The sequence below is a fragment of the Macrobrachium rosenbergii genome, chromosome 27, assembly GCF_040412425.1.
Source record: "Macrobrachium rosenbergii isolate ZJJX-2024 chromosome 27, ASM4041242v1, whole genome shotgun sequence".
In the NCBI taxonomy this organism is placed as follows: domain Eukaryota; kingdom Metazoa; phylum Arthropoda; class Malacostraca; order Decapoda; family Palaemonidae; genus Macrobrachium; species Macrobrachium rosenbergii.
Window position 1 is genome coordinate 38,242,009 of NC_089767.1, and position 12,500 is coordinate 38,254,508.

General features: G+C 36.0%; 1 protein-coding gene and 1 long non-coding RNA gene across 3 annotated transcripts in view; one reads left to right on the forward strand and one right to left on the reverse strand.

The window, feature by feature from the left end:
- The window catches only part of LOC136853666 (serum response factor-like), a 455,910-nt gene that overhangs the window by 353,068 nt on the left and 90,342 nt on the right, over window positions 1-12,500 (reverse strand). The gene's annotated exons all lie outside the window — the stretch shown is intronic.
- Window positions 10,672-12,500, forward strand: part of LOC136853664 (uncharacterized) — a 36,757-nt gene continuing 34,928 nt past the window's right edge. The window contains exon 1 of the long non-coding RNA XR_010857523.1: window positions 10,672-11,135. This is a non-coding gene — a long non-coding RNA (uncharacterized lncRNA). The remainder of the gene's footprint in view (window positions 11,136-12,500) is intronic.

Here is a 12,500-nt window from a genome sequence, read left to right on the forward strand (position 1 = left end):
AAGGAAAGTAAGATAGAAGAAAGAATATGAAAGGAGGTACAGTGAAAGGAACGAAAGGGGTTGCAGCCAGGGGCCGAAGGCACGCTGCAAACAACCTTAGGTATTGCCTACAGTGCACCGCATGAAGTGCACTTAAGTAATGCCTACAGTGCACCGCATGAAGTGCACTGACAGCACTACGGGTTAAATCATTTGAATCAACCCGTATTAATCTCAATTAACTGTGAAAAGGTGAAAATAAAGAAGCGTTAACAAGACAGTCAATGCAGTTTTCCCTCAACAAAATGGAAAAAAAAGTATTTACATACGATTACGCAAATTAGACTCCAGTCCTCAATAACCCTTCGTCTCCCACTTCATTTATCGTCTCTTCTCTTTTAAATCGAGCGTCCTTTCATCTTCACTCTATCCTCAAACATCCTGTATCAACTCTGCTATCCCAAGCTATCCCCCCCCTCTCTCTTTAACCCTCCCCCGTCCACCCATCCTGCGCGTGTCTCTTATACACAGAAGTCCGAACAAGAAGGGCACGAACCTCGGGAGCCGACTACCGGACTTTTGTCGAGTGATAAAAGCCATTAGCGGCTCAACACTAGTAAAGCTTTACATCTTGCAATCTCTCTCTCTCTCTCTCTCAAGACATCCTCCCGATGACCTCACTCCTCTTGAGAAAGAGAGAGAGAGAGAGACTCTTTCCTTACCCTCTCATCTCCTCATCCTATCCACACATCCCCCAAAGCCAAAACACTTGGCTAATCCCATAGGAGTAAGGATGATGGTCTTCTCTCTCTCTCTCTCTCTCTCTCTCTCTCTCTCTCTCTCTCTCTCTCTCTCTCTCTCAAGTGAAAGTATCAGAAGAGACGTAGGATATCAGTGTTGAATTATTAATTCTGTCTGTTGCTGTTATTAGAAGAATGTCTTTCAAATATTATTTTTTTAAAATTTAAAGGTCTCTAAGAAGGATAAAAAATTAAATTCTAACGCATTTTCTTAACTCAATCTGTCAGTCAGCAATCACTGGCTTCTGTTCTTTATTAGATGCCCGTAAATTAGTTAAAATACCTAGAAAAAATTTATATATATGTGAAAAATTTACAGTTCATCATCAGTTTTTTTTTTACAAACCAAATGTCTCATCTAAACATTTAACAATTTTCCTAAATATTTTTTATAATAATAATACCTGAATTTTTAGTACAAACTTAGACTCTTTTACTGCTAAAACAATACTTGATGAAATTCATAAAAGTAAAAGAAATTAAAAGACCAAATTACCAAACCAAACACGAAAAAACAAGTAAAAAATTCGCCGAAGTTTCTTCGGAGCAATCGAGTTTTCTGTATAGCAGCTACAGCGTATAATTAAGGCCACCGAAAACAGATCTATCTTTCGGTGGTCTCGGTATAATGCTGTATGACCCGCGGCCCATGAAACTTTAACCACGGCCCGGTGGCGGTACATCCTATATCGTTGCCAGAAGCACGATTATGGCTAACTTTAACCTTAAATAAAATAAAAACTACTGAGGCTAGAGGGCTGTAATTTGGTATCTTTGATGACTGGAGGGTGGATGATCAACACACCAATTTGCAGCCCTCTAGCCGCAGTAGTTTTAAGATCTGAGGACGGACAGACAAAGCCGGCACAATAGTTTACTATTACAGAAAATAAGAAAAAACAAACGGAATCACGCAAACTTTGAAAGCCATTTCTACGCTTGCAATCTATCATGAAAAAAAAAAAACAGGAGAACGACCTACACAAACACACTCACACAAACACCCAACGTGAATGGGGGCGGATGGGGGAAGGTTAATAGAAAAGAAGCGTTCGTGATCGTGAACATAACTGTCGAAGGGATCAATAAACTGTGTGAACTAAAGAAGCTTCGATCACGACCGAAGAGAGAGAGAGAGAGAGAGAGAGAGAGAGAGAGAGAGAGAGAGAGAGAGAGAGAACTCACACCATACAATTCTCCCATACCCTTTACGCATTCTTCAACCTCCCACTCCGATACCACCTCTGGTTTACGCCCACTTCGCTTAAAACCAACCCTTGCATAATACTTAATATCTAACTTTTCAATCCCAGTAGGGGGTTAAGTGCCGACAGCGCACCTCACGCGGTGCACTGTAGGCATTACTAAAGGGTATTTGCAGATCCTTCGGCCCCTAGCTGCGCCCACTTTTTAGCCTTTAACTTCATCTCCATTCCCGCTTCCTGTCTTCAATTTGCTGTCCAACCTCTCTAGCTATTACTTCTTAGATTATTGTACTTCATCTCATTTATTTTCTGGATCTCTTTATTATGCTGTCCAACCCCTCCAACTCAATTTTTTAATTTCTTATCACTGGCTGTCTGGCAGTGACAGCCTAAATACGTCATGAAACCAAATCCACTTTTCAGTATTTATTTTATCCTTATATCCATTGCTAATGATATCCACTTTTTCCTCAATACGTATTCCTCGCCTTACTATTCTTATATTTCATCTCATGAATAATAATAATAATAATAATAATAATAATAATAATAATAATAATAATAATAATAATAATAATAATAATAATAATAAACTCCCCTTATTATATTTGTACATAATTTTCTGAATAATAATAATAATAATAATAATAATAATAATAATAATAAACTCCCCTACTATTTTTACGTTTAATTTCCCGAATAATAATAATAATAATAATAATAATAATAATAACAACTAATTTAATGCCTACCTTTCTACTCCACCTAAGCACAATGTTTTGTCTACCTCTCTAACTCCTTTTTTAAGCAGACTTTCTAAGTCTGCTTTACTGCCTCTTCTCACATCAACTTCTATAAAATATCGCCTATCTATCTCTTCAACCCTAAGTTTTCAATACCTACGTTTCCCTCCCATAAGACCAATTACTTCCAAACAACCACTTATCCATTTTGTGCCAAATCGAAAATTCCACTAGACGAGCAAACCTGTCTATCTAACGCCACGAGCCGTATCTCGTGCATTTATTAAACACACCTTTCCAGACAACATCCACGATCACCTTTCTATATCAACCTCTCTAACTCCCCTCTCGCCCGCGTCTAAAACAACACACCCACCTTTCCCTCGTAATTCAAGCTCTCTTGTCTTAATGCCCACCTTTCCTTCGTATGCCTCACGCCCACTTCATCATCACACCACCCACCACCCCGTGATGTACTGTGCCTCTCAAAAGGCGAATGGAGGAGTGCGCATATGCCTCGTCTCTTTCTCCGGGGAATCGACGCGAATGTAAACAACCGCTGACGTCACGGGTTATCGCTCATCGAGGTGGCGTTCGATTGGGCACGACCACAACAATGCATCGTGGCGTTCCTTTTAAGCCTGCAGATATCACAATTGAAAACGACCGGACTTTCTCTCTCTCTCTCTCTCTCTCTCTCTCTCTCTCTCTCTCTCTCTCTCTCTCTCTCTCTCTATATATATATATATATATATATATATATATGTATATATAAATATACATTTATATAAATACATATTTCCCACCCTCTCTCTCTCTCAGTTTCTCTCTCTAATATATATATATATATATATATATATATATATATATATATGTATAGATAAATATACAATTATATAAATATATATTTCCCACCCTCTCATTCTCTCTCTCTCTCTCTCTCTCTCTCTCTCTCTCTCTCTCTCTCTCTCTCTCTCTCTCTCTCTATATATATATATATATATATATATATATATATATATATATATATATATATATATATATATATATATATATATATATATATATATATATATATATATATATTTCTCTCTCTCTCTCTCTCTCTCTCTCTCTCTCTCTCTCTCTCTCTCTCTCTCTCTCTCTCTCTCTCTCCCTCAGCCTCGAGCTCCACCGCAATCACCCGGCCCTCAGATAAGACGCGTCCAGACGTCCCATAATTAACGCACAAACACGGAAGAAACGGGGCGATCGGCGATGCTGCGCCAGGCAGATGCAACGCCACAAATCAGAACGGGAAGAGGCGAGAATTAGTATCGGAAAGCGGCCCGATTCAACACGGGACGAACGCGCGAGATTTACGAACGCCGGGAGACCGGGAGAGTCCTCGTACCAGCCGGAGATTTATATGAGAATCGTGAGACGTGATTTCAAAGGAGAGAGACGAGAGGAAGACGTAGGGCAGGTGATGATTTATGGAGGGGGGAAAAAAATGAAAGAAATCAGGAATGGAAGGATTCGGAAATACGTATTTCTTTCGTTTCTCTCATTCAATCTTCTACATCTTCCGTTGCGAGGGATGGGAAGACCAGTCACGTTCTTTGAAGGCGAGGATGGAATATGATTCTGTTCTTGAGGGTCATTATACATATATATATATATATATATATATATATATATATATATATATATATATATATATATATATATATATATATATATATATTATTACATAGGGCTTGTTCCATATGAATAGGGATTTATCTTCTGAACAACAATAATAATAATAATAATAATATTATTATTATTATTATTATTATTATTATTATTATTATTATTATTATTAAGGGAATAGACCCTATTTTAAACAGGTCTTATTAAAGATACTGTATGAGATAAATTTGCATAATACAGCCATCCTTTTAATATGACCTATTATTATTATTATTATTATTATTATTATTATTATTATTATTATTATTATTATTATTATAGGTGTTTATCTTTTGAATAGTAATAATATTAATAATAACGCTAAGAAATTCACAACATCGTGAAAAACTATTTCGTAATAAAAAACCACAGTTATATAAATAAATCTTTTGCATATTAATACAACTTATTCATATAATTGTGGATTTTCATTACATAACTAATAATAATAATAATAATAATAATAATAATAATAATAATAATAATAATAATAATAATAATAATAATAATATTCCCTCCGAAACAGAGCAATACGCTCAAAAGCTTTCGAAGGGTCCGCAATCATCACAGCCTCCTTCCCCCTCCCCTCCGCCCCTTCTAAAAATAAAACGACGCAAGCAGAGAGGCCAAGAAGTAATGCATTCGATTCTTTTCCAGAGGAGAGCCTATAAGCATCGTTTACACAAGCGTACTCGTCCAGTGTAAACACAGGGTTGAGGAGGTGTAAGAGACTTATTGCACACTTGAGCTGCACACCCACACACTCACACATACACCTACACAGCTATACACACATACACACATACACACACACACACACACACACACACATATATATATATATATATATATATATATATATATATATATATATATATATATATATATATATATATATATGTGTCTAAAATATCGTTTAATATCGCACTCACTATACCTTGGGAATCCCTGTCATCCAGAAGATAAGTGCTTCTGCCACGGTCAGACACGAACCTGATTTAGAAACGACGATAGACAGTTGACTTTACCCACTCAGCTATGAAGACAAAAATTCATACATATATATATATACATATATATGTGTGTATATATATACATATATCTTGCAAAGCAGAAGACCTAACAATGTTCTACAAATATTACAAAAGTATATTTTTTTTCAAATTCCATCTAAATTCTTTAAACACGTGAAATGAAAACTCCGATTTCTATACAACCGCCTCTAGGAGACGCCATGTTATTTCTTATAACAATAACAACGGCTTTCTTTTTTAGAGAGTGAATCACCAAGATCTTTTCAATTTCATTCTAAACGGTTACAAACCACTCCGACGAACCGCATAACTAAATACTGAAGATTAAGAACTGCTATAAATTATAGAATGAAAGCAAGATGTCACAATCGGCAAACAAGTTTGCAAAGAAGATGAAAACTTCGACATTTATTACAAGACCGAGCGAGCGGGCACCTGCGCTTAGGATTCATCTGACAGCCTTTGTCCAAAATATTATCTTATCTATCTTATATAAACAAAAGAGAAAGACGAATATATTTATAAGACGAATATATTTCCCGGCCATAATCTCTATCATGCGTTGCTACATTTTATTTTCACGTGTATATGTATAGAAGTATGCTGTATACATATGATTGCAATGACAGCATAATCGAATGAAGAGCTCACCAACTTGCAAATAAGCGTGCAAAGGCATGTCTCGGGTTCGATCCCCGGGGGGAGGAGGGTGACAATGAAGACCCGTTTCCGGAAGAAAAAAAAAGGGGGGGAAGGGTAACACCTTGCGGAACGACGAAAGGAATATAAACGAATATATGTATCATAAAAACGCCAAAATGTAGGAAGTTATTGCTATATTTCAAAGAACAACTTCCTGACGAGGGAGACAGTTGTTCTCCGAAATGTAGCATTAACTTTCTACATTTTGGCGTTTTTATGGCTCCTTTTGTTAGAGAGAATTCTGTTTTGACAGAAAATATTTCACAGTCACACACACATACACATACACACACACACATATATATATATTATATATATATATATATATATATATATATATATATATATATATATATATATATATATATATATATATATATATATATATATATATATATATATATATATATATATATATAGTCTATAAACTAATACTACGGGAAAAGCAACGAAAATTACGCTATCCGGAAAATAAAATTATTAAACTGAACGGCAGTGAACGAAAGAGTAATTTATGAAAAGTCATCAGGGAGAAAATAATTGAATATATAGAATTTAGGCCAAACGCCAAGCACTGGCCCCTATGAGGTCATTCAGCGCTGAAACGGAAACTGACAGTAAAAGGTCTGAAAGGTGTAACAGGAGGAAAACCTCAAAGCAGTTGCACTATGAATCAATTGTTAGGAGAGGGTTCAGGAAAGTAAGATGGAAGAAAGAGAATATGAAAGGAGGTGCAGTAAAAGGAACGAAAGGGGTTTCAACTAGGGGCCGAAGGGACACTGCAAAGAACAGTAAGTAATGCCTACAGTGCACTGCACGAGGTGCACTGACGGCACTAACCCCCCAGGGATCAGGGAGAAATGCATCATAGCAATTGCTAATAATAAAAGTTCTTCTCAAAAATTGCAGGACAAAATCCATCTTATGTACTCACCCGCAAGCGCGCGTCAGCTCCCTTGAGTTACAAAGCACGTACCTGTTGAAAGAAAGAAAGAAGCTATTAAAAGATTATCATAAGTATTTACGTAAGATTAAGATTATTAGCATGCAACGTCATTCATGTAAGTACACATGCACTGGTTCATACATACACAAATAAAAAATGGAAATATTCCAAAGCTTACGTAAAAAAAATGCTTTTCACATGAATGTTAAACTGTTCAAAATTTATTTTTCTTTTATGCAAAAAATTGCTTTCTTTTTTATTTTTATTTTCTCAGTAGTAAATTATCGTCGGCATTTTCCTTTTTTATCAAAGAGCCGTTTTTCTTCATCGAATCTACTGTCTTTCTGAAATTATTTTATGACTGACAGATAACTGCGAATATTTGGTGATAAAACCTTGACATATAATTATTATTATTATTATTATTATTATTATTATTATTATTATTATTATTATTATTATTATTATTATTATTATTATTATTATTATTATTATTATTATTATTATTATTATTCAGAAGATGAAACCTATTCATATGGAACAAGCCCACCACAGGGGCCACTGACTTGAAATTCAACCTTCCAAAGAATATTATGGTGTTCATTAGGAAGTAGTATGAGAGAAAGGGAAATATAGAAAGAAGAGATAACGAGGTAAATCACTCGTAATACGATCATTTCAATGCTATAGCCACTACACATGATAAAACAAAACAAGAAAAACAATAGGAAACACGTAATAAATGCGCCGAAGTTTCTTCGGCGCAGTCGAGTTTTCTGTACAGCGTATAATCAAGCCCATCGAATATAGATCTGTCTTTCGGTGGTCTCGGTATAATGCTGTATGACCCGCGGCCCATGAAACTTTAACCACGGCCCGGTGATGGCCTGTCCTATATCGTTCCCAGACGCATGATTATGACTAACTTTAATCTTAAATAAAATCAAAACTACTGAAGCTAGAGGGCTGCAATTTGGTATGTCTGACGATTGGAAGGTAGGATGATCAACATACCAATTTGCAGCCCTCTAACCTCAGTAGTCTTTAAGATCTTAGGGCGGACAGAAAAGTGCGGATAGAAAAAAGTGCTGACGGACAGACAAAGCCGGCACTAATAGTTTTCTTTTACAGAAAACTGATAAAGAAAACTAATAAACGGGCTTAACAGCGAAAAAGATGACAGTTCCCTGGAACAAAAAGAACGACTACAGGATATTGGGGAAGCATGCAACAGAGAGGGAATTTTGAAGCATGGAGTTTATACAAGGCGAAAAATAGAGCAGCCAGAGTATTGTCGAAAGTGGAATCCATGTTATGTCGCTACGTGTGAAACATTCATTCAGATGAAATAGAACATACATATACACATACATATATATATGTATGTATGTATATATATATATATATATGTATGTATGTATGTATATACATATATACACACACAAACACACACACACACACATACATATATATATATATATATATATATATATATATATATATAATAAGCGTAACATGAAAACGGTAGATTATAAAGACTTCCTACAAAAACATGATAGCAAGACGAACATTTCAACTGTGCACTACACGAACAACAAATAATATTTCACAGAGAATCTGGTAATGATAACGGAAATTCTACAATTCTATTACATCAGTTATATACGTTATGTTAACTTTCATAAGATAATTAATCCCAAACGGGCAATATAATACCACCGCCCCTCCATTTGTTAGTGGCAATTGTACACAACAATTATGCCTGAACATAAATATGCAAATAATTGGGTGAACCTTTTACAGAATTCACGATACTCCCCAAAGGAGGACAAGAAGGACATAGCCACAACTATTAGGACCGGGCAGAACAAAATACTCAATGAAACACACTTATAAAATATTTCTATGTATAAAATATCCCTATGTATAAAAATACCCCTAAGTATATATATCCCTATGTATAAAATATCCTACTAAAATATCCCTATGTATAAAATATCCCCGTGTATAAAATATCCCTACATATAAAATATCCCTGTATATAAAATATCCCTACATACAAAATATACCCATGTATAAAATATCCCTATGTATAAAATATCCCCATGAATAAAATATTCCTATGCATAAATATCCCTGTGTATAAAATATCCCTACGTATAAAATATCCCTGTATATAAAATATCCCTACATATAAAATATCCCCATGTATGAAATATCCATATGTATAAATATCCCTGCGTATAAAATATCCCTACATATAAAATATCCCTACGTATAAAATATCCCTAAGTATAAAATATCCGTGTATAAATATCCCTGCGTATAAAATATCCCTACATATAAAATATCCCTACGTATAAAATATCCCTAAGTATAAAATATCCCTATGTATAAAACCTTCGAGGGCAAAACTTAGCACTCATACAGAGAGATGATTCTGCATTACCTGCTTAGTGGTTAACATTCCCTAATTCCATACTTCTGGAAATGTCAAAGAATTCAGGGTCGAGACCCGAAAACACTTAATTAAATCTATTTCGTTTCTGTATACTTCATATATCTGTCTTGGCAATACACTGTGATACTGTTAGTGGAAAGTCATACTGTAGATGGAGAAATGCAGTTAATTTTATCTACAAACACAACTGCGTATACACCACAAAAAATCGATACTACAAAAGTCATTGAAAAGGAGAAATATAACGTACTCATATAGTGAAAAACATGAAAGACATTTTTTTTTAAGTTGTCTGTAAAAATCATTAACATACAACTACTGAAAAAGACACACGAGGGTTGATTACCTTACATACACAGATGAAATAATACTGATTTCAGTAGTCAAAATCATAGAAACTTGTGTAAGGGGAATTCAAAAGCAAAATGTAATCTAAATTATATCAGAAACTGAAATGTGGGTAATAGTTTCAACATCTAGTAATTCATCTGGTAAGGACCGTATTTTTCTATAGTTTCTATTTTGTAATGCATATTTTTCTATGCCCTAAGCAAATCTACACAAACCTTGCGATTGCGACATGATATAATTAACAAAAGAAATTACGGTGAAGTCTAGAATAAATCTTATCATAAACTGTCATGTTTTTTTAATATTAAAGTAATCTTGCCCATACAATGCCTTGAGAAAAAGAAAAACCTATAAATAAAGAACCCACGTAATGCGTCAGGTAAAATTCGTCTATCACTAAGGACAGGTGTCTTGACCTATGGGATAACTTCTCTCTCTCTCTCTCTCTCTCTCTCTCTCTCTCTCTCTCTCTCTCTCTCTCTCTCTCTCTCTCTGTAGGGACTTCTGATTTGACCAAGATATATAGGACTGTCCTTTTTCAATCTGTCAATTTAATATCCGGAGGTTTTTCCATGAAATAAAGGAATATATTACATTACAGAAACGATACATTTTTAGATTAACTTTCGAAAGCACCTGAAGTTATCAGTCAAACAAAAGACAAGAAACATAATATTGAAGGATGTTCGAAAAGCAAAAATCTCTCCAAAAATCCGTGGGATCTTAGAAAAAGGGGGGAGGGTCTTCGCGAGCGACCGGACCAATAGGCGGCGGTGCCGCGCCACGCGGCCAAGCCATTGGCCGGCGGGCGAGGGAGTCAGCCAATGGAAGGGCGGTCGGCGCTCATGGGGGTTGCCTAATAAGGTCCTGCGGGGCGGTATAAAACTAGAGGAACGTCTCGCGCGCGAAACTTTCCAGTACTACCTGAGCGAGTGTATCGTGCGTACCGTGCTGTCGCCAGTCCGCGCTCGACGAAATCCTTCATCGACCCACCATCGGCCGCCCCCTGCTTCCTCCTCCCTCCTCCTTGGCGCCGTCGCGACTCGACTAGCTGCTCCGTGTCGCCTTCCATTCTGTCGTTTTCGTGCAGAACGATCTATTTACAAAGAACGGCGAGAACGACATGTCCCACGACACGAAATCCACAGTTGTGACGCTTAGCTATTTCACCTTCGCGAAGCAGACGACCTCCCTTCCACAGGTAAGTTTCCCTCTCTCTGGATACCAGCTGTTCACTCACGCTACTAAACGACAGTACATCAGATGCAACAGAAAAAAGAACACACAAAAGGGAGACCCTTCCGTAAGTAAACTCACGAAACTCTTGAACAAAACACTTTCCAACGAAACAAAAATAATCGTGCGAAAACGACACAATTATGTTTGTAAACAAAACGAGGCGAAAAAAAAATGTGGGAGGAGGCGCATTTGGCGCAATGTAATACTGCGGCATCATTCCCTCACTAAAAATCACGGCACGTTGTCAAATTTATCGTTAGTTCTAAAAATTAAGCGAAAAATTGTCAAATTTAGTGACAGGTGTCTTGTCTGGAAAGACTGGCGCGAAAAAGTCTACGGGCCTCTCTACCCACATTCAGTTGTCTCGCCTTCCAGGAAACTGGACCGAGGGATGTTGACATCAACGAACAACCTTAACGGTAAGACTTTGTTATGGAAGACTCAGCTCTAAAAATTATAATTTTATAATAGTTCTCTTAGAAAGATGAATTTAACATTCTTGATCAATACAAAAACATTTAGAAGTCAAGCTTCTGAACAATGAGGTCATTTTCAAGTGTCAGGCCTGGGTTTAGTAGTTTAAAAAGTTTACAAGTAAAATATAATCACAAATTAGATTAAAACATGAGCAATATAACTGCGAGAGCAAGTCATTCATCTGGTATGGTACGTATTTTTTCTGTATCTACTATTGCAACGTCTATTTTCTAAGCACCAACTAAAAATGTAGAGAAAATATTACGACTGCCACTTAATAAAAAACTACTCAGAGCTTTCACTTGTAAAATGAGAAAGCGGTCCTAATATTATCTCTACGAAACCTTACTAAAGTGAGACTTAGATTTAAGTACTGGTTCACAGTTGCATATTGTACCATTATTTACTTCCTGGTTGCATTATCAACCTGTTGCACGGGTCATATTCATCCATTTATTTTCTAATGTACCATTTATTTGCAAGTAACACTCAAAAACGTGTTTTTATGTTTATACATTATGCCTTTGTTTTTTATGAATGGAAATGCTTTTATTGAAATTGTTTTTTGACATGAAAGCTCAAATCAGGAAGAAAATTTCTATTCACTTTTCATTCCTAAGTTTACAAACACTGTATGGACGCTGTGGTAATAAAAATAAAAAGTCAAGTGTATAAGGGAATTCTGCATGCAAAAGGTGTGCGTGTGTACGAGAGAGACAGACAGACAGACTGAGAGAGAGAGAGAGAGAGAGAGAGAGAGAGAGAGAGAGAGAGAGAGAGAGAGAGAGAAAACTGTTATGGATCCAAAACTGTGCTTAAGATATTCATGACATTCTATTTCAATTCTATA